Here is a 27,773-nt window from a genome sequence, read left to right on the forward strand (position 1 = left end):
AGAATGAATCAGACATATCTGTCCTATGGTTCATATATGAATACACGACCAGTGTAACTCCACATAATGTACAAAAAAATGGGAATTGTATATATGTGTATATGATATATCAAAATATATTCCATGGTCATGTTTAACTAAAAAGAACAAATAAAAGAATCAGGAACAACAAAGCACTGTGTATCAAAAAAAAAAAAAAAAAAAAAAAAAAAGCTAGAAGAAACGATTGGAATGTTTTCACCACCAACTAATGATACATCTTTAAGAAGATGGATATGCTTACCCTGATTTGCCTATTACACAGTGCATGCATGTCTTAAAACATCACAGAAAGGCCATTTGTATACAATTTTTATGTGTTAATTTAAAAAGTTATAAAAGTCATCACAATGCTCATAGTTGAGTGAATGAGGAAGGGAACAACAGGAGAAAAGGTAGAAAGGGAGGAAGAGGCAGGTGATTCACCCTAGAATATTAGTTGATAAATGTTCAACCCTGTCTTCATTGAGAAACTGTCATGATAGGCTTCATAAGCCTATGATAGTTAAATCTCAGAAACAGCACTGGATTGACCACCACCAGGTCCAGGAAATGGTCAGCTAAGGAAAGTGACCATCCCTAACTCTGAACACTCCCACCACTTTTCAAGTTTCCCCTGGTTGTTCACTTGCCCCCTTGAAGTCAACAAAGGAGACCAAATGTGCCTAAGACAAGATATAAAGTCTCTGGTTTCCAAAGGCCCCACCTTAATAGAATGCTTCCCCATCAGAGCCTGTGTTTCCTCTTTTTTTTTTTACTACTGTTTTTTTTTTTTTTATTGGTCCATGTTATTTATGCAGAATGGTGGGTTTCATTGTGACGTTTTGATATAATTACATTTTATGTATAGGCGAATATGAATATGACTATGTGCTTTCTCTCTCTCTCTCTCTCTCTCTCTTTTTTTTTTTCTATCAGCCTTGCTCTGATTTCTACCACCTTAGAATTGCTATGGAGATTGATGACAGATGGGTCTCTTTGCCCCGTTTATAAATATACTACCTTTGCTAATTTTGTCTCTGACACAGTTTTATCTTTGACATCATGAAACGTTTACACCTTTTGCCTAAGAATAGAGTGCCACCTTATTCCAAGAAGGACAAGTGGAGGGAGAAATCAGCAAATGCTATTTTCATTTATTTATTTTGGGTACCTTCCATGCTTCCTAAATTCTGTCTCCCAATATTATTCCAAATACAACTCTAAAGTTGGCATTTAGAGGAATTTGGTTTTTCCCCCAACAAAAGACCTCTATATTGTCCAAAATATATGTATACATAAATTTATGCAACTTTCAATGCCTTAAATAGTTTTCTCATGTGGTTTCCATAAAGCAATATTATGGCTCAGAATGCATATTTAGAGAGTTATGATGATTTTTGAAAAAATTCTAATTATAGTTTAAATGACCTAATTGCTATTCAAAATCAGACACATGATATGTAATTCAATATATTTCTTTAAAATGTTATGCCAAGGATTAAAGTAAATTATAGTGTATTGTGCATAATTTCACCTTAATTATGTATTTCTGTGATTGGTTTCCAGATTTACTATTTCTGTTATCATTGTCAACCACCTTCCTCCTCCATAATTTTTTTTGCTTATACGGGCATAATGCTGAAATGATGAAACTCTGAATTTTTTTTAATGGTCTTAAAAACAAGTGCATAGTTAAAAGAAAGTTTAAAACAATCTGAAAATGGATAAAGGAAGAGGTGAAATCTGTCCTGCTCATTTTACTTCTGTGAAGTAATCAAGATATAATGTGTGTGTGCGTGCATGTGAGCATGTATGTGTTTTTAAAAAGTTAGGAAGGAGGTTTTGTGAGAAGTTTACACAAATGTGAATTTAAAGGGCACCCAGTCCACACAAGATGGCGCTCACTCTGACAACCAACTTCCTGGGGACCCCCAAACCACTCTTAGATTCAATAATTGTCTAGAAGGACTCTGAATTCACTGAAAACTATTATACTAATGATTATGTTTTATTACAGGAAAAAGATGTAGTTTAAAATCAGCCAGGGAATGAATGATGCATATAGAAAGGAGTCCAGGAAAGTACTAAACATGGAGCTTTCTCTCCCTGGATTCAGGGTGAATTACTTTCCTGGCATAGATGTTTGTCAATACACATGGAGTATTGCAACTTGGAAAATTCCTTGGAGCCTCACTGCTTAGAGTTTGTATTGAGACTCCACCGCATCAACACTATATGCCGCATTCTGGCTGGGCACAATTCAGGAGCCACTTGTCAAAAGAAACTAACTTTATTTTTAGAACCACACACACCACACCACACAGCTCCTCAGGAAAAACCCTCAGAGCCCAAATGCCACCAACAGCTTCCCACAAGCCTCTCAACCTCCCCCACTCCTCCTGCTCTTGAGGCAGATTGGCAGGGTCGCGTGGGCGGAGCCAAAAAAAGTCCCCCAATGAGCAGCTCCATAGTCTGAAAGGGCAGGGAAACAGCCCAATGAGCATCACCGCAGAGGAGCCAATCAGCTAGAAGTTGCTGGGGCCGCTGTGAGCCAATCATCAGCTGCAGTCTGAAAGTTTGCTGGGGCCCCTTCGGCTGTGGCTCTCAACAACTATAGGTAGATTTGTTTGCCTACACGATTGCTCTTGGTTTCCAGCCTGTCTGACACCACATAGCCCAAATCCCCTACCTTAAATAAAACTGGTTGTTGTCCTGGTGTAATCACATCCCATCCAAAGCCTACCTGTGTGTGTGGTTGTCTCTCACCATATATTATTTTGTTAGATTATCTGGTGAACCAAGGCCCAGGCAAACAATCAATCTACTTTCAGACCTATCAGACATTAAAGATACATTCCAGAAGGCAAGATCAAAGGCCAGGTCTCTTTTGGGGCAAGGTTGAATTCTTTACTACACAGGTTCCTAAGTGAAGAAACCATTAAAGGAGTAAAAACATTCATCCTGATTATTTTCAATTGATTTCAGACATCATTCCATGAAGTTCTTTAGAAGAAGGAATCAGTACTTTTTACCATTGGAGCATCTGCAAATGATGGGAGAAAATGGATGCTGTTCAATTTTTTGTTTGTCACAGCAGGTCTTTACTTCACTTGATTCCTGTTCTCTCCTACTTGTTCACTCCTTTGAGTCTGATTACTTGAAGGCTGGCCTGAATTAGAAATAACCTGTACAAATACCCACAGAAGCAGGCATGGGAGTGAGCCTTCCATTTGACATTTGTGCAACATGAATGTGTTTCACTTGCAGAATTACCACTTAACAGTGACTTCGTTGCTCAGTTTAAGTGTTTATGGGTATCCTGTATATGGGATGCCAGGACATAATAGATTCAATACAAAAGATAATATTTCTTTTCCACAAAGAAAATATATTTCACTCCTTCTCTCTTGATTCCACTTTTCTCCTTCAAATATACAGACCTTGGAAATTATCCTGTTTTCTCACTTTTGATGGAAAATAAGAAGAAATCTCTGCTGTAGTCACATTAAGAGTTTGGGAGTATAGTAACTGGATCTGATTTCCTAGTCTCTGAGTCAAATAAGCCATCAAGAATGCTGGGGATTGTTGTGCCCCAAAGTGCATCTTCTCATCTAAATGGTTAGTGACTCCTTAGCTTTAGTGGACAGTTTCATGATGAGAATGAAAAAAAAAAAAAAAAATAGAAAATCTGAAATTCGTCCATTCCTTCATTGATTCAGGTGAAATTCACACAGCATTAGATTAATCATTGTGAAATGACCGCCTCAGTAGCATCTGATATATTCAAATTGTTGTGTAATCACCACTTCTGTCAATTGCAAAACACTTCTCAAAGTAAAACTGTACCCACTATGCAGTTTTTTCCCTTTCCCACCTCTGGCAACCATGCTAGGTTTTATTTCTATGAATTTATCTGTTTTGGATATTTCATACAAATATAATTTTATCAAAAGATGGTGTTTTGTGTCTGGCTTCAGGAATCACTCAATTTTAAATGTGTTCACAATGTTAAAACAACACCGACACCATCACTGGGATAAACAGACATATTTTAAGGTGGGTATGGCCTGCTGGCTGTTAGTTAATAGCTTCTTTCCTAGTTGAAAGAGTGGTAGAAGAGGCTACAGCTGGAACCTTAGTGAAAAGGAAGGGTCCTGGTGAAGATATTCTTTAGGAGATCAAGGAGTAGAGACAAGCCATCATTGATCCATAAATCCAGGGAGGACACAGAATCCTGTAGAAATATTACCACGGAATCACAGTTTCCATACACAAGCCAAATCGATATTCTAGAAAGTCCTCGAAAGTAGAGAATAGAGAAAAGTACTTTAACTTAAGCAATCAAGTAGACTCCAGACTCAAAATGCATGGAAGAAGAAAAGAAGGTTATAAGGTAAAACAGAAACATTAAAGATGACACCACTTGAAACTCAAAGCATAATTCTTCTTTGATGCTTTTGCTTCTCCATCAGAAAAATGAGTATAAATATCCACCAGGCTGGATGGTTGTTAGAGTAATCAGTATTGTTTATAAAACGACTGGCACAAAGATAAGAGTCATTAAGGAGGAATTATAGAAATGAGGCCAATATCTATGGAGTGTTAACCACTAATCTTGGGGTAGGCATTTTCCCTTTATTTACTTTCCTGTTCCCTGTGGAGTGGGGTAGAACACTGTGTTCAGGCTCAGCAGGCACTGGGTTAGTGGATCCACCTTCAAAACCAGCATTGCCATGAGTTTGGAGGGAGTTTGGTTGTGGGTTATTAAATGGATTCCACAGTAATTTTACTCATTGGAAAGGATGGCAGATGGACAGTGTGACCCTCTATAATCTTTTGTAGTTGTAGAAATGGCAGTTAGTGGAGGGATTAGGCCTTTTTGATATTGCATTGCCAACTGGAAATCTCTCAAATTTAGAAGGACATCTTCTGTATCAGACTAAGAAGGTCAATTTTTTGTGCCTTTTCCATGAAATGCTCTCTGCCAAGCAGGAGGTGAAGATTCAGGGTCATTTGTTGGTTAGATAAAATTTATGTTTATCAAGTATTTTTAGCATCTATCTCAACTTTAAAAAGTAATACCAAATAAGTCAACATTCCATAATACAAACAATATTTTGAGGTATTTGAAATAAATTTTACATCATAAAGAGATTTAAAGGCCTGAGACCAAGTCTTAAATATGACATAATCTGAAACAATGTCCATATTTTTTAATGCAATGAGCTGCACATACTGCACTAAGGAAAGGTAGGACCATTTCTTCCTCCATTAATTTTTGTTTTCTGAATAGCTTTATGTATATTTATGATTAAAATTTTATGTGCTTTCTAGAAATTAATCTTCTAATTAACCAATGTTAGTTGAAGGGAAAAAACAATTTGAAATTCAATATAACAAAGCAAATCAAGTCTGAAACTCACTTTCTATTAAAAGACAAAATGCATGGTTTGCCACATGAAGTCCTTTCCTGGGGTTTTTGGTGATCCTTGACTTGAGTGGCATTTTGTGTGATATTGGTAAGAAGGATGTGAAGCCTACTGGATATATTTGTATACTATCATTTCAGGGGGTAGGAGACGAGAGATGAGGTGGGTTCTGTTAGATTCCTTCTTTTTGGAAAGTAGAGGCTACTGACAAGGGGAAGGGTAGGAAAAAAATTGTGGGGAAGGAAGCCCCAGTTTTGGACTGATTCGCTGACTGATTGCTTGGTTAGGCTAGAATTTGGAAAGCAAACAGGGAGCAGAAATCATTTAAACCACTATTTCCAAAAATAGTTACTACTTTGGTGGTAAAATGATAACATTAGGTCAAATACACATTTTCTATTGATGTTTTTAAGCACCTTCTCTGTGATAAGTGATGCTGATTTTACATTTACATTGGTGATATGTTGTTCTATTTTACATAATTTGGTTAGATGAAAAAAAATTTAATTCAAAAACAAATAAAGGTAAAGTTCTATATAATATGCCAAAAATTATGAAGGTTGTATAAGAAAAATTTGTGATTTCTGGAATATTAATTTCAATGAAAAAAATCAGACAAATTCCTTAAATACATCTAGTCCTAAAATGCACTGGTCATGTGAGTTGACATTCTAAGACTCCTGGACCTATTTGAAGAACTAGATTTGGGGAGTCTTCAGATTTTTTTTTGTACAGAGACATAATTAGGTACGATGGGTATCAGAAAACTGAGGCTCCTGGGCCAAATCTTATGTACCACCTGGTTTTGTAAAGTTTTTCTGGAACACAGCCATATTCCAGAGAACATGCTTCTCCATTATAAGCAGAACTGAGTAGTTGCACAGAAACTACGTGGACTTCAAAAATATTTATTGATCTCACCTTTACCAAAAAATGTTTTGCCAATCCTCAATTTCCACTATAAAGTATCTAAGAGGTTTTTTTTTAATTGTAAAAGGAGAAGCATAGCTTTTTTAGCCATTAAATCAATATTGAAACTCAACTTGAAGCATAATTCTTCTTTGATGCTTTTGCTTCTCCATCAGAAAAATGAGTATAAATATCCACTGGGATATTTAATTTATTAAGTCTATCAATATTGATTTAAATGTTTATAAATATTGATACCTTTCACTATTAATGTTCCCATGTTAATAGGTTAACAGAGATAGGTTATATTATAAATTTCAGTTTGCCAAAGTTCATCTCTTATATAAATAAATTACTATAATTCTATAACTACTTAAAATGTTAGTATAAAAAGGTCTATCCTCTGTAGGCCCAGATTTAAAATAAACCCATTACCTTACAGCTATTCCTTCTACCTTTGAAGGTGCACCATATTAATCATTAATTTCAGAGGAAAAGCAAACTCTCAATAAAGGACATTTTCTTCTGCTCAGTCTTAAGTAAAGCTCAACAGCAACTGTCAGGTAATGGGTTTAGAGCAATACACTGAAAGAAATGGAGAACACTATCAATAAAGCCTCTTTAAAAAATCTATCCACTTGGGATTTAGAGATGGCATGAAATGAAAGTGAAGGGAGGGAGTTTCAGTGATGACTCCTAGGAAGCTAAATTTAAAGCCTACTTTATTCCCTGCTACACTCCTTGATCTAAAGAGTAGATCTGATGGTCAGTTGCATAGTCAGTTTCTCTCTCCAGAGAACCAGGAAGAGATGGCTTGTTGGTGCTGAGGCAAAAAATGGCGGCTCCCTAGGAAGGAGACTTGAGCTGGGCTGCTTGTGAGACACCTGGAGCTATGAAACTGATGCCTGGTGCTAGACTTCCCATAGATCCTGTGAAATTCTCCACATTTCCATAATTCCTACTACTTGCATTGAAAAGAACTTTAATTAATTAACCCAGATAGTATTTTTCAAATATTTGTGGATCCGCTATCATATCTTCCCTGACTTTTCTTCTTCACATGAAATGTAACTATTTTAGAAAATGTCTCCTCAAAAAAAATTTTCTTTACTGAAAGAGAAAAATCTTAATAATATAAACAAATCAATTTTAAAAACTGGAGTTTAATCCCAAACCCAGTGATGTGACCAGCACAGCGTAGACAAAGGGCTCTCATCTCTCTTGCTCTAAACACTTGTACTAAATCATTCATAGATCATATGTAGTTGTTAGTGTTTTTAAATGATACATCATACCATTAACCTTGTATTTAATTAATTCAATAGTGTTTTTATAATTAAAGCTGACAGCAATCATTTTTTTGTAGGGGGGTTCTGATCATCAGCAACATTTATTTTACTTCCCCTCATGATCATTTGGTAATACAATTTTAATATGTAACTGTATAAACAGATTTCATGATCATTATATGGTTCATTAAACTTCAGTGGAAGTAGGAAAAAACAGGTGGTGGTGGGGGAAGAATGGGATCAAATCCTCACTCCCAACATTCCACATACAGATGGTACAAAAATACCTACAAGATAACATTCTTCCTCTCTTTTGGCAATCAGAATCCACAGACTCACACATAAAAAATTAACCTGGCAAACTAACCTGTCTTGAAATGCATACCACACATTAGCATTTCAGAACATAATTGATTGTACAACATGTGAGAATTAAGTTATTGTATTTTAAAAAGGTAGTGTGAATTACAGAGACAGAAAAAAGAAATAAATAAATCTTCTACTTCAGCATTAATATCTCCCAAGACTTGGGAGAGAAGACAATATCTTATTCATGATACCTTAACATATATTCTGCTCTAAGATATCTGAGAATAATTGGTCTCTCCTTACTTTGGTATGGAAATTTTTAAACCACATTTTTTAACTTTTCAAGTCTGTTTTGCTTCGTTTAAAAGTTGAAGATTTAGTTTAATCCATCTCTGGGAAAATAAAGTCTTGCAAATAGATGATTTTCTGCTAAGTAAAATTTGGCTAAAACCTACAGTGTAAAAAATACCTAAGAGATGCAACAGTTACATAATTTTTTTTCCCAAAGACTAGTGTTTTCTCATTATATGGAGAAATAAACAAACATGAAAAATCCAAGAGAACACACAGCAAGAAGTCCAATATTTAGTATGACTTTAACTTGTGGAGTCTCTTCTAACATTTGTAAACAGACATCTTCCTCTTCCATCAAGTCTCTGAGACTCCTTTTGCTGATGCTTTTATTACTTTTAAATCCACAAAACCAGTCTCTGAACTTCCATTACTGGCTTCCATTCTCCATTTCTTTCTTTTTCTTTTTCTCACCCATGAAAGCCACTTGCCCATTGGAATAAGTATCTACTGGTATTTCTGCCTCCAAATGACCCAAGGAAGCCACCGGGTTGCCCTCCTCTCTGCAGGTCACCAAAAGATTGACATCTTCAGGCTGAAATCTCTTAATTCTACCTTCAGATTTCCCCTTGGGAATGACATAAATGATGTCCTCACTGATCTCACTGCATTGCAGAATGCTTTTCTCCTGTATCTTTTATGGTTCATCTTTCTGAGAGCAGCTTTCCTTCATTCCAGCCTTCCACCATAGAAAGCCCCTTGTTCATTGCAACACTTCCAGAAAATTGCCAAAAGGAACAGGGTCATAACTAGGGAGGTCAGGTAATCTGCTATCTCCTGAATATAAAGGTTCAGCTGGCCTCCATGCATCTCCATAGTGATTGATACCCACGCTATGCTGATCACCACCATAAAAGCCACAAATCCTCCCCACAAATATTAGGCTGGGAGCTTACACTCTCAAGGATGAGTTTACATCAAGAGTGAATTTGGTACTGGCATTGATAAATATAGAGTCCAAGTTACTCATTAGAGCTGCAATGATGATGGCCATCATCAAGCTCCAAGGAACAAGCTTCATCACCAGCGTGGGTAAGCCATATTGGAGCGCCCAGCTTGGCTTTCACACTTCACTTGCATGCAGTGTGCTCTGTGTTGATGCAAGCTATGTCATCAGTAAATAGTATCCTGGAAATCGTTCCTGGGACAACTATCATAAACATTGACAGAAGCTTCAAGAAGCCAGCCTTTGGCGTAAGCAATGTTTTTGGCTACCAAAAGTTGCAAGTACAGTGACTTAGTTGGTCAGCCCACCAGTACCACTGAAGGTGGGGTCTACACAAGAATGAATCTAGGCCATGGAACAACATTGAAAACTTCTGTCAGGAATTACAATCACTATCTGTCATCATTTTTAGGGATTCTCTCTTAGGGTAGACGTTACAAGAATTTGTGTTTAAAAAGTTGTATGCCAACAAGATGAAAGGGATATTAAGTGAGGCCGACATATACTTTCTCTTAACTTTCTCACCTACCAATCTCCATAATCATAAGTGTGAGCTCCCCAACAATCATGAGCAGAGCCTGCAGAGTGTCTGTGTAGATCACTGCAACAAGGCCTCCGGTGACAGTCAGCAAAGCAGTCATGCTCATCCAATGAGCAGGATGACAGACTTATGGAAGTTCCAACCCAAAGACTCCTGGATAAAGAAGGCACCCAAATACAGATCCATGGAGAGCTTGGTGAAGATAAAGAGATTCAGAGACAAGACTGCCAAGTAGACCTGAATCCTATGGCCACCAAATCTCTTGGACAAGTATTCAGGCATGATGTATACCCCTGACTGGATGTAAATTGGGATGAAAACCCATCCCAGAATTTGCAAATGCAGTAAGGCATTGAATTCCCATGTGCCCACTGCAAATTCACTCACAGCTCCAGATCCTGCTAGCCCAATGAAGGGCTCACTCCCAATATTGCTCACAGAGAGGCACCAATTGCTACCCAGGTCATAGAGCTACTCACCATGAAGTATCCACGTAAGGTGCTTCTATTAGATTTCCACCTGGAAAAACAAAAAACAATGCACATCACCAGGATAAAATGCAGGGCCACTGTGGCCATGTCTGCTATCTCCAGAACAGCCCTCATTGTGGTAAATTGTGAATAAAAGCATCCAAATGACAGAAGTGTCCAACTTTTTATTTACTTATTAGTAACCTCAGCCAAGTCTGTAAACCATTCATGAACTGGATTGTACAGAGCAATACAGCAGGTCAAAGTCTTTGTCCTTTGGTTTCCTGTCTTGATGATAAACTCTGAAGGAGACAGTTTAAATTTCCCTCCATTTCTTAATTGGGATTTGAGAATTTAGCTTGTACTCTTAATCCACACTCTGAAAGACCATCAGCATTTACTCAGGTGCTGAAGGAGCTATTCTGAGTTGCAGCTAAGTTTGATGAAGCCTACTGTACCAACCCTGGTGGAAAGGGCCGAGTGCGTACATCACACACTATGTTACCAAATTCTCCAAAGAATGGGGATTTCAGCAAGGACTTGCTGAATGCCTGACCCAGAGCAGAGAAGGAACAGCTAGCTGCCTCCGAGGCAGGGAACTGAAGGGGAACCTGGCAGGGAAGTCCTGGCATTTGGGCCCAGGGTCTCCCAGGAAGCGAAAGCACCCAAATCATGTTTTCATTTCTAGACCCAGGTATATAAATTATACTTATCCCTAGCACGACATGATCCTATTAATTGACTCAGATTTCAAGTTTGCCAAAATTCATTTATGTTCATAATAATTAAATGCATAGCTCCTGTGTGCTAGAGAACAATTTGCACACTTTTTTATTTCATTTTTCATGATAATACCATCAGAAGTATGTTTCTTTGTCCCCAACTTCTTTCACTTCCCCCTCTACACCTCCAAATCTTTCATTAAAGTTCATTTCTTGATGGAAGTAAATAGCAATCTTGGCATGATAGAATTATATAAATAACTGTGTAAAGGGAAAGAAAAATTAAGATACATCATGGGAAAAAAATGTGTTTGTCTCCACCGTGTACAAATAAGAAAAGGCTTATGTAGAAAGAGCAAAATGAAAATGATAATGAAATGGAGAGAGATTGGTTACTTGATCAAAGTTAAGAGAACCAGCAAGTAATGGGGCTGCTTTTAAAACCAAACCCCATGAAACTAACCAATATGTTCCATTGTCTACAAACTTTAACCAGACAAATGCCTCCTAAAACTCAATCTTCTTGATCATCAAGTTTTTTAAACATATTTTCTCGTCTTTATTCACATCAACAATTTAAAAAAAGAAACACTGTATAGAAAATATAGTCCAGAATACAGGATAGCAGCTGCTAAAAACCTGTTTAAACTTTTATCTTTATATTTATCAGCACCCCTTTGGCTATGTTAAATCCACTTTATTGAGCTATTATTTCCTTTGCATTTCTAAAACTTTTTCTTAAAAATAAAGTAAGTCTTTATCAGCTTATTTAAAAAAAATCCAGCTACATTATGCCCATAGTTCCCACTGATAAAGCAGTCAAATTAATGTGTCAAAAAGAAGTTGTAGCCAAGCATAGTGGCACATGCCTGTAATCCCAGTGACTGGGGAAGTTGAGGCAGGAGGACTGCAATTTCAAAGCCAGCATCAGTAACTTAGTAAGGCCCTGAGCAACTTAGTGAGACCCTGTCTCAAATGAAAAATAGAAATTAAAAATAAAAAAGAGTTGGGGATATGGCTCAGTAGTTAAATGCTGCTGGGTTCAATCCCTAGTACAGAAGAAGAAGGAGGAGGAAGTGGAGGAGGAAGAGAAAATTATTGAATAACCCTTCTGGAAAAGAGTGAAGAAATCTATACCAAAGTTCACAAAAATATTCTTATTCAACCATCTCACAAAATCTCCCTTCAGGAATATAACCAAGAAAAATAATACAACTTTCTAAACATAAATATTTTTATGAACTTTACATTTTTAGCATTGTCCTATTTCTGTGTTCCTTATTGTTTAGAAAGGCAAACACATAAACATACTGAAAATAGAATTATGAATAAGCTACAGCTCTTAGTGAACTGATACATTAACTTAATGATGTTTCTGAGAAATACATGTAGATATATATGAGCATTGCAAAATGCTCATATAAATCAAATGAATCATAAGGTACAAATGCATAAGTGTGATATTTTTATTGCTCTATTTAACATGGGTCTCTGATGTATATTATATGTATGTGTAATAAGTAACTAGACTCCTATGCTGTGTTCTCCTGGTCTACCTTTTTGAACATTGCAAACTTCTGTCAGGAATTACAATCACTATCTGTCATCAGATGCTATTTCTAGGTGACTAATAATGCTCCAAAGAAAGCTCTCAAAATCACCAAAAGATAATAAGTTCTGCTTCTCCTAGAGTTTTCCAGATATCTGTTTTCAACCTTTCATGATGACTTGCTAATTATCTGGAACCTATAGTTAAGTCTACTGAGCACCAAATCACTGAACACAAAAAATTTCCTTAACCAACGGAAATTTGTTATGGAAATGCCAGTGAGTTTACAAACTATATTTTCTCAGGGTTTCTATTTACCACCTGCTTGGGCACTGAGTATCTCACATATTATGGATATTCCAACAAGGAACAATATAGAATTTATATTTTCAAGACATTTATTCACATGTCTCCAAGATATTGCCTCATATGGCTATCTCATGCCAATAAAGGTGTTCTTCCAAATAATCCACAATGCAAATCATTTTTTTCTATGAACTGTTCATTGGAAGGTAGCAGGAATCAATAAGATTGTCTAATTTTTCTATGGTTTAGTTTTGAAGGTAGCAGGAATCACTAAGAATTTTTAGGATGTGTCCCAAAAGCTCATATATGAGACAATGCAAGAAAGTTTAGAAGTAAAATGATTGGGTTATGAGAGCCTTAACCTCATTGGTGAATAAATCTCCTTGAATGGATTACCCAAGTGGCAGCTGTAGGCAAGTGGGGAGTGGTTGCAGAAGGTAGGTCACTGGGATGTGCCTTTAGGGTAGATATTTTGTTACTAGTGAGCTCTCTTTGCTTTCTGATGGCCATGTCCTGAGCTGCTTTCCTCCTTCACATCCTTCTGCTATTATGTTCTGCCTCACCTGGGGCCCAGAGCAATGGAGTCGCCTGCCTATGGACTGACCTCTGAAACTGTGAGCACCACATAACCTTTTTGTCCTCTAAAATTGCTCTTGTCAGGTCTTTTGGTCACAGTGATATAAAAGATAACTAAAATGAGGTCTTTTCAGTTGTGGTGGAGCCCACAGCAATGAAAACCACAATCTTGACCTTTTGTATTTTTTCTTAGCCTTAGAGATGCAATATATTATTCTTCTGGTATATTTGTATAGATTGTATACTGCTTGATGGTATAGCAGCTAAAGAGGGGGGATTTCTACCTTTTCCTCACCACAGATTTGTATAAAATGTTTTATTATAAATAGATCATTACATTATGGGAGTGATTGATTATACATTGTTTTTGGAAGTGCAATATTTCATATAAAGGGTTAAATGTGTCTAATTTTCAAAGACATTATATGGACATCTAGAAGGTGTAGATCTGATAGTTGTCACTTTTCCAACACTGAATGGGTTCTAGTTAACATTTAAATAATTAGGAGAAGCTGAGTTGATTTTGAATGACCTGCACTAGTCAAAAGTCAGAAAGGGAAAGGAAGAAAAAGAGAACTGCTTTTCAGAGTTGGGAATTGAAGACTGGGACTCGAGAAAAAGTAAGTGTTGGAAGTCTAGAGGGTTAAATTCTTGAGAGTGAATGAGATTGACCAAACCGATGAAGTGCATGTGAAGCAAAAATATACTCAAGTCTAAGAAAATTGAAAACCAGCCCTGCTCAAACAGAAAAGGGAAAATTTAGTTAAAAGTACAGAAAAGGGGCTGGGGTTGTGGCTCAGCAGTAGAGCACTCACCTAGCACATGCAGGGTGCTAGGTTTGAACCTCAGCACCACATAAAAATAAAATAAAGATATTGTGTCCAACTACAACTAAAACAAAATATTTTTTTAAAAAGTACAGATAAAATTGTCATATTATTATATTAATTAACAGAATCAATACAATCGAGAGGGAAAACAAGTCAAGGAGAATGAGAATTCGAATACAAGACTCTCATTACCTTCAACAACAGTTAATTCTAGGGAGGGATTGGGCATGGAAATCAGACTGTCATAGTTGAAGAGAGAATAGAAGGTGAGTAACTAAAGATAATAAACATAAACTTTCTTAAGAAATCTTGTTTTGGATGAAGAAAGATTATTATTTGAAGTATAATTTCTTATAGCAAAAATATGTTACCTTAGAGGGTAATAACCTAGGTCAGCCAAGAGCACTTATTTAGTCCATAATGAAAACCAGAAACTGTAGCTTGATGATTAAAAATAGAGGAAAATGGAAGATTCAAGAGAGAGTGGTTGCATCATGGAAAATGTTATTGTTTGATGGGAGGAAAAATTCTGTTATCTTATAGAAGGGCAAATGTAAATTAAAGGTAATATATTATATATCTCAAAATTTGTTATGAAAAATGAATTGAAAGGTACTTATCCAAAATATAATAAAAATTAAAGTAACAGATATGTTAATTTCCCTGAATTAATTACTACCTATCATGATGTGCCCAATAAATACAAATATTATGCATCAATCAAAAATTTAAAACTTTTTAAAATATTCAAATTACACAACAAAACATCTTATGCCACTAAGCAACAGTTTTAAAATTATTTTTGGAGAAAAAACTAGAGAAGAGAAATGCTATTGCAACACTTATAATTTAAAAAAAACCTAGAAGACAGTGCATTTAATGCATCATAATGCTTTATGTCTTGAATGCTAGTATGTGATGAAAATAGATTTAATGAAAGGATTATAAACTGGAATGTAATTTTCATGTAAGGATTATGATGTGGCATTCCAGAAATTTTTAGTCTTAATCTTTCCTTTGTGTATAATTTCACTTCTAAAAAATAATTATGTTGTCCTTTTATTCTTCTCCATCAATGGCATTATTTTCATAGTTTCCAACCCTGCTGTGAGTTTTTTAGGTATTTATAAAAAAAAAAAAAAAGAGGAGGAGAGATAAAAAAAAGTCATAGTAAAAAAGTATAAAAAGAAGCCAGTCTCAATTTTTAGTGTGGAGAAAAGAAGTTTTGTGGTTCAACAGCAGTTATCTTTTAAAGTACATTCATTTAAAAAATATATATATATATATATATATATATATATATATATATATATATATATATATTTATTTTTTGTTGTATCCAAGATGATCAAAAACATAGACACTTGAAGTGTCTATATTCCAATATTTACTTAAAATGAAAAGGGAAAAATTGTGAGAGAGGCTCAAAGTTCCAAAAAGTCAATAATGAAGGAAGAATGAGAATAAAAGGGAAGCATTCAATTGACCAAGAAATTAAATAAATTTTCTCAATGAGTTTCCTGAGTTCTTTCCTTACTAATATATAATAAAATACTTCAGTTTTCCATTGAGTGAAATGAAGAATGATGAAACTATACTCATCTATATCATCAAGGAGAGAAAATTCAACTGTCAAGGGGAAATTTCTTATTGTACCATAATGGCTTCTCAGCCACAGGAAAACTAAATTTATTGGACAAGTGTGGTAGTATTTGGAAGTTCATGTATGTGAGGAATTATAAAGGAAAATAAAAATGGACCTAAGTGTTTGCTTAAAATTTTCAAAAACTTTACCGCTATGCATATCTCAACCTGAAAGAATTTAATGGGCCTGAAAATGTTAACCTTAACCATTGCTATGGGTTAAATATGAAGAAATATTTAAGATAACAACTCAAGAGAGTCTGCCTTTTTCCCCCTAACCCCCACACCCCCTTCCATCTCCCACCCCCCTGATAAACTGAAAAATGACCCTCTCAGGTTCACATTCCTTCAATATTGAATTCTACAACTGTTTAAGGAATGAATAATACAAGTTCTATGCAAATTCTGAAAAAAATAAAGGAGGAAGAAATATTTAACTTATTTTATAAGATCAGCATACTCTAGTCCTAAAACCATACACATAAAACAAAAATCACACATCACTATTCTTTGTGAAAAGAAGATATAAAAATATTTAATAAAATCTTGACAAATGAGAAAAAGAAGGATATATATATATATATATATATATATATATATACACACACACACACACTATATTCAGATAATTGGTGTGTAGAATAAAAGTGCATGATATTAAACTAAAGGATAAAAAACATGACCATATCAATGGATTAAAAATCATTTTATATAATTTAAACTTGTTCTTAATAAACAAGTGAAATTTTTGACCAAATAAGAATTCAGAGAGCTTTCTTAATATAACATAGTACCAAATGGTGAAATATTACATGTTTTTTTTCTTAAGATTGGGAACAAGAAAAGAATATTTCATGCTACACTCAAAGTCCTAGAAAATATGAATGCTATTTTTATTTAGCAATTTTATTTTCAATTTTTCCTTGATAATAACTGATATATTCATTGATCCTACATTCTTTGATAAGAGTTTCTAATGCAATAGCATTGCAAGCCCTGAAATATGTGGAGATACTTTTAAAAATAATGAATAGACATGCATATTAACAATTACAAACATAGCTTACAGAAAATAAATAACATCTTAGAGAATGGAGCAGATATACCATGTTCATTGATTAGAAATTTCAATAATGTTAAAATAATTTGTGCCCAACTGTTCTGTGAGTTTAACCTAACCTCAAACAAAATCATAGCAGGCCACTTGCTATTGAAATTAAAAAGTTGATTCTATAAATAATATAGAAATTCAATGGGAACAAAGTTAGAGGACTTTTACTGGTGTAACAATAGAAATGGAAATCAATAGAACAGATGGAGTCCATAAATTGACCCACTTATGTATAAATAATTGATGTTTCTTAAATAATTAAAGACAATCCAATACTGGTAAAAATAAAATATTCAATAATTGATGCTAGAACAATTAACTAGCCATAGACAAAATACGAACCTTGTTATTTCACAGCATACATAAAAAATGTAAAATGTATTATAATCTCAAACATGATTAACAAACTTCTAGAAGAAAACATAAGATAAAATGTTTGAGGAATTAATTTAGACAAATATTTCCTACTCAAACCAAAAAGATGAAAAAGAAATGTGTGTCACATGGATCATGCTACATGAATAAAACTAGACACAGAAAGACAAATACTGTGTGTTCTCACTCCTTTGTGAAAGCTAAAAATAATTTATCTCATAGAAGAGGGTAGAGTAGCAATGTCTATAGAGAATGAGAAAAGTTAGATAGGTGGAATTAGTTCTGGTGTTCTAGAACACAGTAGAACAACTGTAGTAGACAGCAATGTATGACATTTTAAAATAATTAGAAGGTTGGGGTTGTGGCTCAGTGGCAGAGTGCTTGCCTCGCACATGTGAGGTACTGGGTTCAATCACATAAAAATAAACAAAATAAAGATATTGTATCTATCTATAAAGATGTTGAGAGCCACAGCCGAAGGGGCCCCAGCAAACTTCCAGCTGCCAGCAAAACTTCCAGCTGCCAGCTGATGATTGGCTCACAGTGGCCCCAGCAAACTTCTAGCTGCCAACTGATTGGCTCCTCTGCGGTGATGCTCATTGGGCTGTTTCCCCACACTTTCAGACCAGGAAGCTACTCATTGGGGGACTTTTTTTGGCTCTGCCCACACGACCCAGCCAATCAGCCTCAAGAGAAGGAGGAGTGGGGGAGGTGGAGAGGCTTCGGGGAAGTCCGTGGTGGCAGTTGGGCTCTGAAGGTTTTCCTGAGGAGCTGTTTTGTTTGGTGTGTGTGGTTCTAAAAATAAAGTTCGTTTCTTTTGACAAGTGGCTCCTGAATTGTGCCCAGCCAGACTGCGGCAGATAGTGTATCTATCTATAACTTAAAAAAAAAAAATAGAAATGAGAGTCCAAGCATTCTCAGCACATAGAAATGACACATGTTTGAGGATGTAGAAATTATCCTGTTTTGATTTTATTTGTTGAACATATATGTTGAATTATCATAGAATATCCCATAAATATATATATATATATATATATATATATATATATATATATATATATATATATATTATTTGCCTGTTAAAAATAAATACATACATACATAAACTTTTTTTTTTTTGGTACCAGGGATTGAACCCAGGGATTCTTAACCACTGAGTCTCATCCCTACCCCTTTTCATTTTGAGCCAGGGTCTTAAGGTCAGCTGAGGCTGAACTTGTGATTCTCCTACCTCAGCCTCCCAAGTATCTGGAATTATAGACACAGGCCACTGCACATTGCTGGCTTCAACTTTTGCTTTATAAAAAAATTTAAAAAAGGTAAACTTCTTGTCAAGACAAAATAGCATGGACTTATTTCTCCTTGCCCCCCCACCCCTAAATAAAAGTATAATTCCTGAAATAACACAAGAGGAAACTAAAGGAGAATTTCAAAAGGTGGTAAGAGGAACTGGGACAGGAGCACAGAACAGAACAACAGAGGAGGGCAACTCAGACCTACCTGGTGGTTCCCAACCCCTAACTTAGCAACAGAAATCAGTCCAGTAGGCCTGTTGCTCCTACACAGAGTTGCCCTGACAACTCTAGATGAGCCGGACACCACCAGCAAAAGGTTTGGATCCTAGAGTCCTACAGCCAGGAAAGTTCTCTGCTCCCCCTCCAGGCATGGAACTTTCTACCTTTGTCTTGTAGGAAACACCAGCAAGAAAAAAACCTGCCTCAACAAGTTGACCATCTCAGGAATCCTCATTGCCCTCATAGACCTCATAGACCTAAGACTACTCTTCTTCACCAAGAGACAACAGGCTGCCATCCTCGGAAACATTTCTACCTCCCAGCACAAACAGGCCAGTGGGAATCCCAGAAAAAAATAAAGGAAAAGTGAATAACACCATACATCTCTAAAAATTAAGTTAGGATTCACATGCCCACAAAAATAAGTTAAGATTCACATGCCAAATCTAAATGGTATATGCCTGCTGAAAAAAATCTCAAAGGAAAATAAAAATATACAGAGAATTGGGTGAAAATACAACATGCCAAAATATGTAGAATGCAACTAAAATGGTCCTGAAGGGACATTTATTCCACTAAATATTAGAAACTTCTCAAATCAGTAATCAAAGTTCCTACCTAAAAAAAACAAAAACAAAAACAAAAACAAAACCACAAAACCACCAAGACTGAAACAAACCCAAAGATGAAAGTTAGGAAATAGAAAAATTTGAGCAGAAATCAATGAAATTGGTAATAGGAGGGAATCAGGTGAGAAAATCAGCGAAATAAAAGCTTGTTCTCTGAAACAGTCTTTAAAATTGGTAAACCTTTAACAAGACTGACAATAGTGGGGGGAAAAAAACACACAAAAAAACAAAAAACAGGCCACAGTTACCAGTTCTGAAACAGAAGATATTACTACAGGTTCTATTGCCATTATAAAGCATAATAAGGCAATACTACAAACAATGTAGCACCCATACATTTAAAAACTTAGAAAAGATTAACTAATTCCTCAAATACCAGATACTACAAAAATTCCAACTAAAGGAACCAGATAATTTAATTTTCCTTAAATAATTAATTTATCATTAGAGAAGTTGAATTTGTACTTCCACCACACCCCCCCCCCCCCCGCAAAAAAAAAAGAAAAAAGAAAAAAAAAATCTCCAGGCCCAAATTGTTTCACTGTAGATTTATATCAATTATTTAAAGAAGAACTAACACCAAATTTATATAATTTTTCCAGAAAATGAAAAAAGGAACATTTTCCAGCCTAGTCTACAAAAATTTATGATAAATTTTAAAATAACTAGACAAAAAGAGATCCATATTACCCTAATACCAACACCAAATAGAGACTATAAAAGAAAACTGCAGATCAGAATTTCCCATGAATTTAGGTGGAAAAAATTCCTCATCCATAGATTAATAAACCAAGTGCAATAATGTATAAGAATAATCATATACCATAACCAAAATTTATGGGAAATTCTGGTCTGCAGTTTTCTTTTATAGTATTAAAGCTTAGTTCAATGTTTGTAATTCAATCTATATATTTAAATCAATTAATTCAGAGAAAGCATTTGATAAAATACAACATGAAATGTTAAAACCCCTCATCAAATTAGGAATAAAGCAGAATTACTTCAAGGGCATCTACAAATAATCTATAGCTGATATCTTGAAATGTAAAAAGTGAAAAATTTGGTGCTTATTCACTTTTTTGGGGGACTTTTTACTGGGGCACTCAACCACTGAGCCACATCCCCAGCCCTATTTCATATTTTAATTAGAGCAAGGTCTCACTCAGTTGCTTAGTGCCTTGCTTTTTGCTGAGGCTGGCCTTGAACTTTCGATCCTCCTACCTCAGCTTCCTGGAATTACAGGTGTGCCACCACGCCTTGCACTTTTTCACTTGACCACTCTTATTCAATATACTACTTGAAGTTTTAAGCACTGAAGTAAGGCAAGGAGAAGAAATAAAAGTTATACAGATTGGAAAGGAAGAAATTTAACTTCTCTTATTTGAATTTGTATTGATTGGAAGATTGAATACAGTACAGTATGTCATTCTCCTCAAAATAAGATTGAATAGAGTACAGTAAGGCATTCTCAAAATTCTAGCACACTTTTTTTGTGAGTATAGATAAAACTATTCTAAAATTGATATAGGGGGCTGTCATTGTGGCCCAGTGGTAGAGTACTTGACTAATGTATTTGAGGCACTGGGTTAGATCCTCAGTACCACATAAAATAAATAAATAAAATAAAGGTATTGTGTCCAACTACAAATAAAACATAAATATTATTTTTAAAAAAATTATATGGAAAGGCTCAAGCTTTAGAATGGCTAAAACAATCTTGACAAGAGTAAAATGAAAAGAGCCATTTACCCAACATTAGATCCTACCATATAGCCATGGTAATCATGGCAGTGAAGCCTTGTGGATGGATAGGTGCTTGCATCTCTTGGAACACAATAAAGAAACCAGAAATAGATCCACACAAACTTAAATGACTTCTGACAAAGGAAAGCTAAATGTAGCAAAGACAGGCTTTTCAACAAATAGTGATGAAGCAATTGGATATTCATAGGCAAAAATTAAAGAAAAGAGGGAAATTAAGAAAAAGAAAAAAGTCATTTCAAACTAAACCTCACAGCTTATAAAAAGATTTAACTCAAAAGGGATCATTGACTTAAATGTAAAGCATAAAACTTAGAAAATAAATAGGATAAAATCTTTGGGACTTGGCAAGAACTTCTTAGAAGACACCAAAGCATAATCCATGCAAGAAGAAATTCATGAATTATACTTCAACAAGATTAAAAACTTCTATTTAGTATGTGAAGAAGGTGACATCATGCCAATTAAAAGAGATCTAAGCTTCACTCTTTCTTTAGGTCCACTTGACCTCGTATCATTTACATAAAATTGTTGCATATCTCTTTGCCTACCACAAATCAACACTTCTTTTCCACCAAAGATATTGCTTCAAATTCCAAAATTTCTTTTTGCATTTTACTCTTTCGGAATTTAACATATGCTACCTGTTTGTGATACATTCATACAAAATTGGATGGCTCATCTTCCCAACTAGGCTGTAGATAAGTCCAAACATCCCTTGATGATTATCAGAATGAATCTGCCAAGGAGCAATCTGGTAAATCTAACTCAAGGAAACATTTTCTTATATTTTTGTCCCCAATTTATTTAATTTTTAAAGGTAGATTTTAGTTTTAGAAATTTTAGATATATGAAAATATTGAGGGGAGATCCAAGATGGTGGGCCAGAGGGAGGCAGTATTCTGTGTCTCTCTCTGACCTGGGACTCAGTGGTGAGAATACTGCTTCTCTGTGAGTTATAGAGGACACCCCACAGCTGCTCCTGTGCAGGAATCACAGCCACTGTGACCATGCAGGACTCCAGGCCTTAGCATCAATGTAGGTCTCCCAACTACTCACCCATGCAGGACTACCGGATGCCCAATTGGGACCACCAGTATCAGGACCTGCACAGAAATTTTGGCCACCCACCCCAGCAGAAATCCCAGACAGCACTCCCACACAGGACACCCAGCAGCTACCCACATACAGGAAACTCTGGCCACCAGTCTTGTGTGGACCCCCATCTACCAATGTAGGGCTCCCCTGGTTGCCTTCATCTTGGGACTCTGCAGCAACTGAGAGAGTCCCCTACACGCAGTAGTCTGCCTGCACTAGGGGACATGGCACAGTCTCTGAAGTCAGCTGACAGCCACTTACTGCACAACACAGAGCTCATCTCTGAACACATCTGCCGCAGTCTGGCTGGGCACAAATGCCGCAGTCTGGCTGGGCACACAATCACGAGCCACCACACAGCTTGTAGATTCAAACAGCAACTCTTTATTCCCGAACTCACACCAGCCGTCTACAATCACGTTCTGGGGAAATCCACGTTCTCTGCCCTAATCCATATCCACTGGGCTTCTGTCTCCCAAAAAATACTGTCTGAATCCTGTGAGAACTCAAGGGGAACTCAGGCAGCAGGATACGCCCTATTCCCAGCAGGAATAACCTTAAACCTTAAACCTGGAACCTAAACCGGGAATGCGCTAAACCCGATTATCCTAAACCAGGAACACCCTAAACCCGGATCCGCCCTGGTCCTTGAGCAAGGTCACCTACATGCAATGTCACTGCAAAATGTCCTATTTCCACGAGTCCTTCCACTAAGCAACATGGGGTACGCTGGCAAGGAAATTGTCATACCTACTTGGCTAATGGCTCCCAGCACACATCATCCAACACCATCGCCCAGCTGCCCCCACCCTACCTGACAATCAACTCTGAAAACCGCTGCCTCCATCTTGGATCACCTTCTCACCATCTTTACTGGGGGCAACTCCCAGTTTGGAACTCTGGCCAGGTACCCATAGTTTCTAACTCTCCCCTTCTCCCCAGCAGCTGTTAACCCGGCACAGTGACTGCCCAATACAAAATAGTTCTCAGCAGCAGGTGCAGCAGGTGCAGCAGGTGTGCAGTGCTCAAATGCAACACATAAGACCCCCTGGAGAGAAAGATCCCATATTAGGAAGTAGAAAGGGAAAGGGTGAGTGTGATACAGTTTAAAGACTAACATAGAGACCAGGAACTGGGAGGACCTCAGGCAAGATAAGGAGATAAGACCAGGTGCCCACATCACACCAGCAGGCCCCAAAGGATATCCTTGAGGTGCAGTCTCCCTTCGGAGGCTGGCAGGTGCCACATCCAACTTCCAGGTTCCCTCTACCCAAGACCAACCCTCCCACCCTGGTTACCTTTACGATCCTCAGGGTGGAGATACCAGCCAACAACAGATGACCCCACCTATTGGATGAGAAGGGAAGCAGGAAAGATACTGATCTCTAACCAAAACAATCCTTGTTTCTTCCTTCGAGATTTTTCTTTTTTTTTTTTTTTTTTTCCTTCTCCCTCTCTTATTTTCCCACTCTCACATCTGCAACCTATGTGATACTTCACATGAATTAGGACACTGAGGACTGGGATGTCGGAATAGTATATTATAATTGTGTTGTATATTATTTTTTTTCTTTCTCCAATTTTTATAATTTTAACATTTTTATTAATATATATGTGTGCTTGTTTTATATACTCTACCGTCTTCTCATTCACTTGTCTACCCCAAATTACTTCGTGTCTCTTCTCCTGCTACTAACCTTCTTCTTTAAATTTTGCTTTCACACTTCCTAAGATATAATATCTCTATATCCTCACCTCCTACTTCCTCAGCATATCATTCTACACCTCATCCCTGGTCCTTTGTTCATCATCAGAAGCTGTAAACCCTTTTGCAAACCTACTGATTATATTATAGATAATAATTGAATTCACCATTTCTGTACATTGTGACCGAACTATAAACATCTTAATAGAAACTATTTGATTTAAGGTTGTATATTGTTTATATTGGGATCTGTTAACATTATCCTTCACTTCAAAGGAGAGGTATTGGAGCCCTATAGGGGAATTAGGAGCTTATAGGGTAAAAATGATAACACCTCAGATCCAAAGTGTTAGAAGGGAAGATACACAACCAATATGAAAAGACAAGAGAAGAAAGTGCCTCAAACATATCAAGATACCACATTATTAGAATCCATGGCCAGCATAGCAGAAGAAATTATAGAGAAGGAGTTCAGGATGTACATAATTAAAATGTTCTGTGAATTAAAGGACAATATAAGAGAGCAAAACAGGAGCAAAAGATTATTTCGACAAAGAGCTTCATCAACAAATAAAGGAAGCAAATGATTACTTCAATAGGGAGATAGAGGTTCTTATAAAAACCAAAGAGAAATTCTTGAAATGAAAAAATCAATAAACCAAATTAAATGTTCAATTGAAAGCATCACTAACAGAATAGACCACTTGGAAGACCGGACCTCAGACAATGAAAACAAAATACATAATCTTGAAAAGAATATAGAGCACACAGTGAAAATAATAAGAAACCATGAGCAGAACATTCAAAAAATATGGGATAGCATAAAAAAGACCACATTTAAGAATTATTGGGATAGAGGAAGGCCTAGAGTTCCAAACCTAAGGAATGAACAATCTATTCAATGAAATAATTTTCCAAACATGAAGAATAAATTGGAAAATCAAATACAAGAGACTTATAGGATGCTAAATGTACAAAAATCACAACAGATCCACACCAAGGCACATTATAATGAAAATACCTACATACAGAATAAGGAGAGAATTTTAAAAGTAAGGAGAGAAGGGAATTAAATTACATATAGGGGGAACCAATTAGGTTATGTGCTGATTTCCCTGAAAGCTAGAAGATCCTATATAACAACATATATCAAGCTCTGAAAAAAAAGGGGGATGCCAACCAAGAATATCATATCCAGCAAAATTAAGCTTTAATTTGATGATAAAATAAAAACCTTCCATGATAAACAAATGTTAAAAGAATTTACAACTAGAAAACCTGCACTACAGAACATCCTCAGCAAAATATTCCATGAAAAGGAAATGAAAAACAACAATGAAAATGAGCATGGGGAGGTATTACACTAAAGGAAAAACTAATCAAAGGAGAACCCAAGTCAAGTTAAATACCAAAAATAATCAAAAGGCCTGGGAATACAAATCATGTCTCAATAATAACCCTGAATGTTAATGGCCTAAACTCACCAATCAAAAGACACAGACTGGAAGCTTGGATTAAAAAAAAAAAGACCCAATGCTGCCTCTAAGAGACTCATCTCATAGGAAAAGACATCCACAGACTGAAGGTGAAAGGTTGGGAAAAATCATATCACTCCTATGGACTGTGGAAGCAAGCAGGAGTGTCCATCTTCATCAAATAAAGTAGATTTCAAGCCAAAATTAATCAAAAGGGATAAAGAAGGACATTTCTTATTGCATAAGGGAACCATACATAAACAAGATATAACAATAATAGATTTATATGCCCCAAACAATGGAGCTTCTACATTCATCAAACAAACTCTTCTCAAGTTCAACAGTCAAATAGACCAAAACACAATAATTCTGGGTGACTTTAACACACCTCGTTTACCTCTGTATAGATCTTCCAAACAAAAGCTAAACCTTTGTTCAGCTCAATTATAGAACTCAGTAATACAATCAATAATTTAGACGTAACTGACATATATAGAATATTTCATCCTTCAATGAATGAATACACTTTCTACTCAGCAGCACTTGTATACTTCTCTAAAGTAGACCATATATTATACCACAAAGCAACTCTTAGCAAATTCAGCAAAGTAGAGATATACCTGTATTCTATCAGATCATAATGGAATGAAATTTGAAATCAATGATAAAATAAAAAATAAAACTACTCCAACACCTGGAGACTAAATAATATGCTACTGAATGAACAACGCATTGCAGAAGACATCAAAGAGGAGATTAAAAAACTTTTAGAGGTAAATGAGAACACTGATACCACATATTGAAATCTCTGGGACACTATGAAGGCAGTAAGTACTAAAAGAAAATTTCATTTCATGGAGTTCATTCCTAAAAGAAGAAAAAGTCAACAAATAAATGACTGAACATTACTTCTCAAAGCCCTAGAAAAAGAAGAACAAATAAACATCAATAGCAGTAGAAGATAGAAAATAATTAAGATCAGAGCTGAAATCAATGAAATTAACCCTTAGCCATGCTAAAGAAGAGGAGATATAAAACTCAAATTACTAACATTCATGAAAAAGGAAATATCACTACAGAAATACAGAAGATAATTAGAAATAATTTTGAAAACTTGTACTCAAATAAAATGGAACATATAGAAGGCATCAACAACTTTCTAGAGTCATATGATTTGCCCAAGTTGAATCAGGATGATATACACAATTTAAACAGATCATTTTCAAGTGATGAGATAGAAGACACCATCAGAAGACTACCAAGCAAGAAAAGCTTAGGACCGTATGGATACACAGCTGAGTTCTACAACACCTTTAAAGAAGAACTAATATCAATATCTTCAAATTATTTCATGAAATAGAAAAACAGGGAGCACTTACAAACTCATTCTATGAGGCCGGTATCATCCTGATTCCAAAACTAGGCAAAGACACATCAAAAATAGAAAACTTCAGACCAATATCTCTAGTGAACATAGGTGCAAAAATTCTCAATAAAATTCTGGCAAATTGAATAGAAAAAGATAGCGCACCACCATCAAGTGGGGTTCATCCCAGAGATGGAAGGTTAGTTCAACATATGGAAATCAATAAATGTAATTCATCACATCAATAGGCTTTTAAAGATAAGAATCATATGATCATCTCAATAGGTGCAAAAAAGTATTTGACAAAATACAGTGCATCTTTATGTTCAAACTACCAGAAAAACTAGGGATAACAGGAACATATGTCAACATCATAAAGGCTATCTATGCTAAGCCCCAGTCCAACCTCATTCTAAATGGAGAAATATTGAAAGCATTCTCTCTAAAAATTGGAACAAGACAGGGATGCCCCCTTTTACCACTTCAATTTAACATAGTTCTTGAAACACTGGCCAGAGCAATTAGACAGATGAAAGAAATTAAAGGGATACACATAGGAAAAGAAGAACTCAAAACATCACTATTTCCCAATATGATTCATACCTAGAAGACTGAAAAAATTCCACCAGAAAATTTCTAGAACTAGTAAATGAACTCAGCAAATAACAGGATATAAAACCAACACCCATAAATCAAAGGCATTTCTGTATATCAGTTACAAATCCTCTGAAAGGGAAATGAGGAAAATTACCCCATTTACAATAGCCTCAAGTAAATAAATAAATAAATTAAATACGTGGGAATCAACTTAATGAAAGAGGTGAAAGACCTTTACAATAAAAAC

General features: G+C 35.8%; 1 pseudogene; it reads right to left on the reverse strand.

The window, feature by feature from the left end:
• Positions 1-8,480: 8,480 nt before the first annotated feature.
• Positions 8,481-10,400, reverse strand: LOC114098025 (sodium/myo-inositol cotransporter-like; annotated as a pseudogene).
• Positions 10,401-27,773: the final 17,373 nt, after the last annotated feature.

Source organism: Marmota flaviventris, chromosome 8 (genome assembly GCF_047511675.1).
Source record: "Marmota flaviventris isolate mMarFla1 chromosome 8, mMarFla1.hap1, whole genome shotgun sequence".
Lineage (NCBI taxonomy): Eukaryota > Metazoa > Chordata > Mammalia > Rodentia > Sciuridae > Marmota > Marmota flaviventris.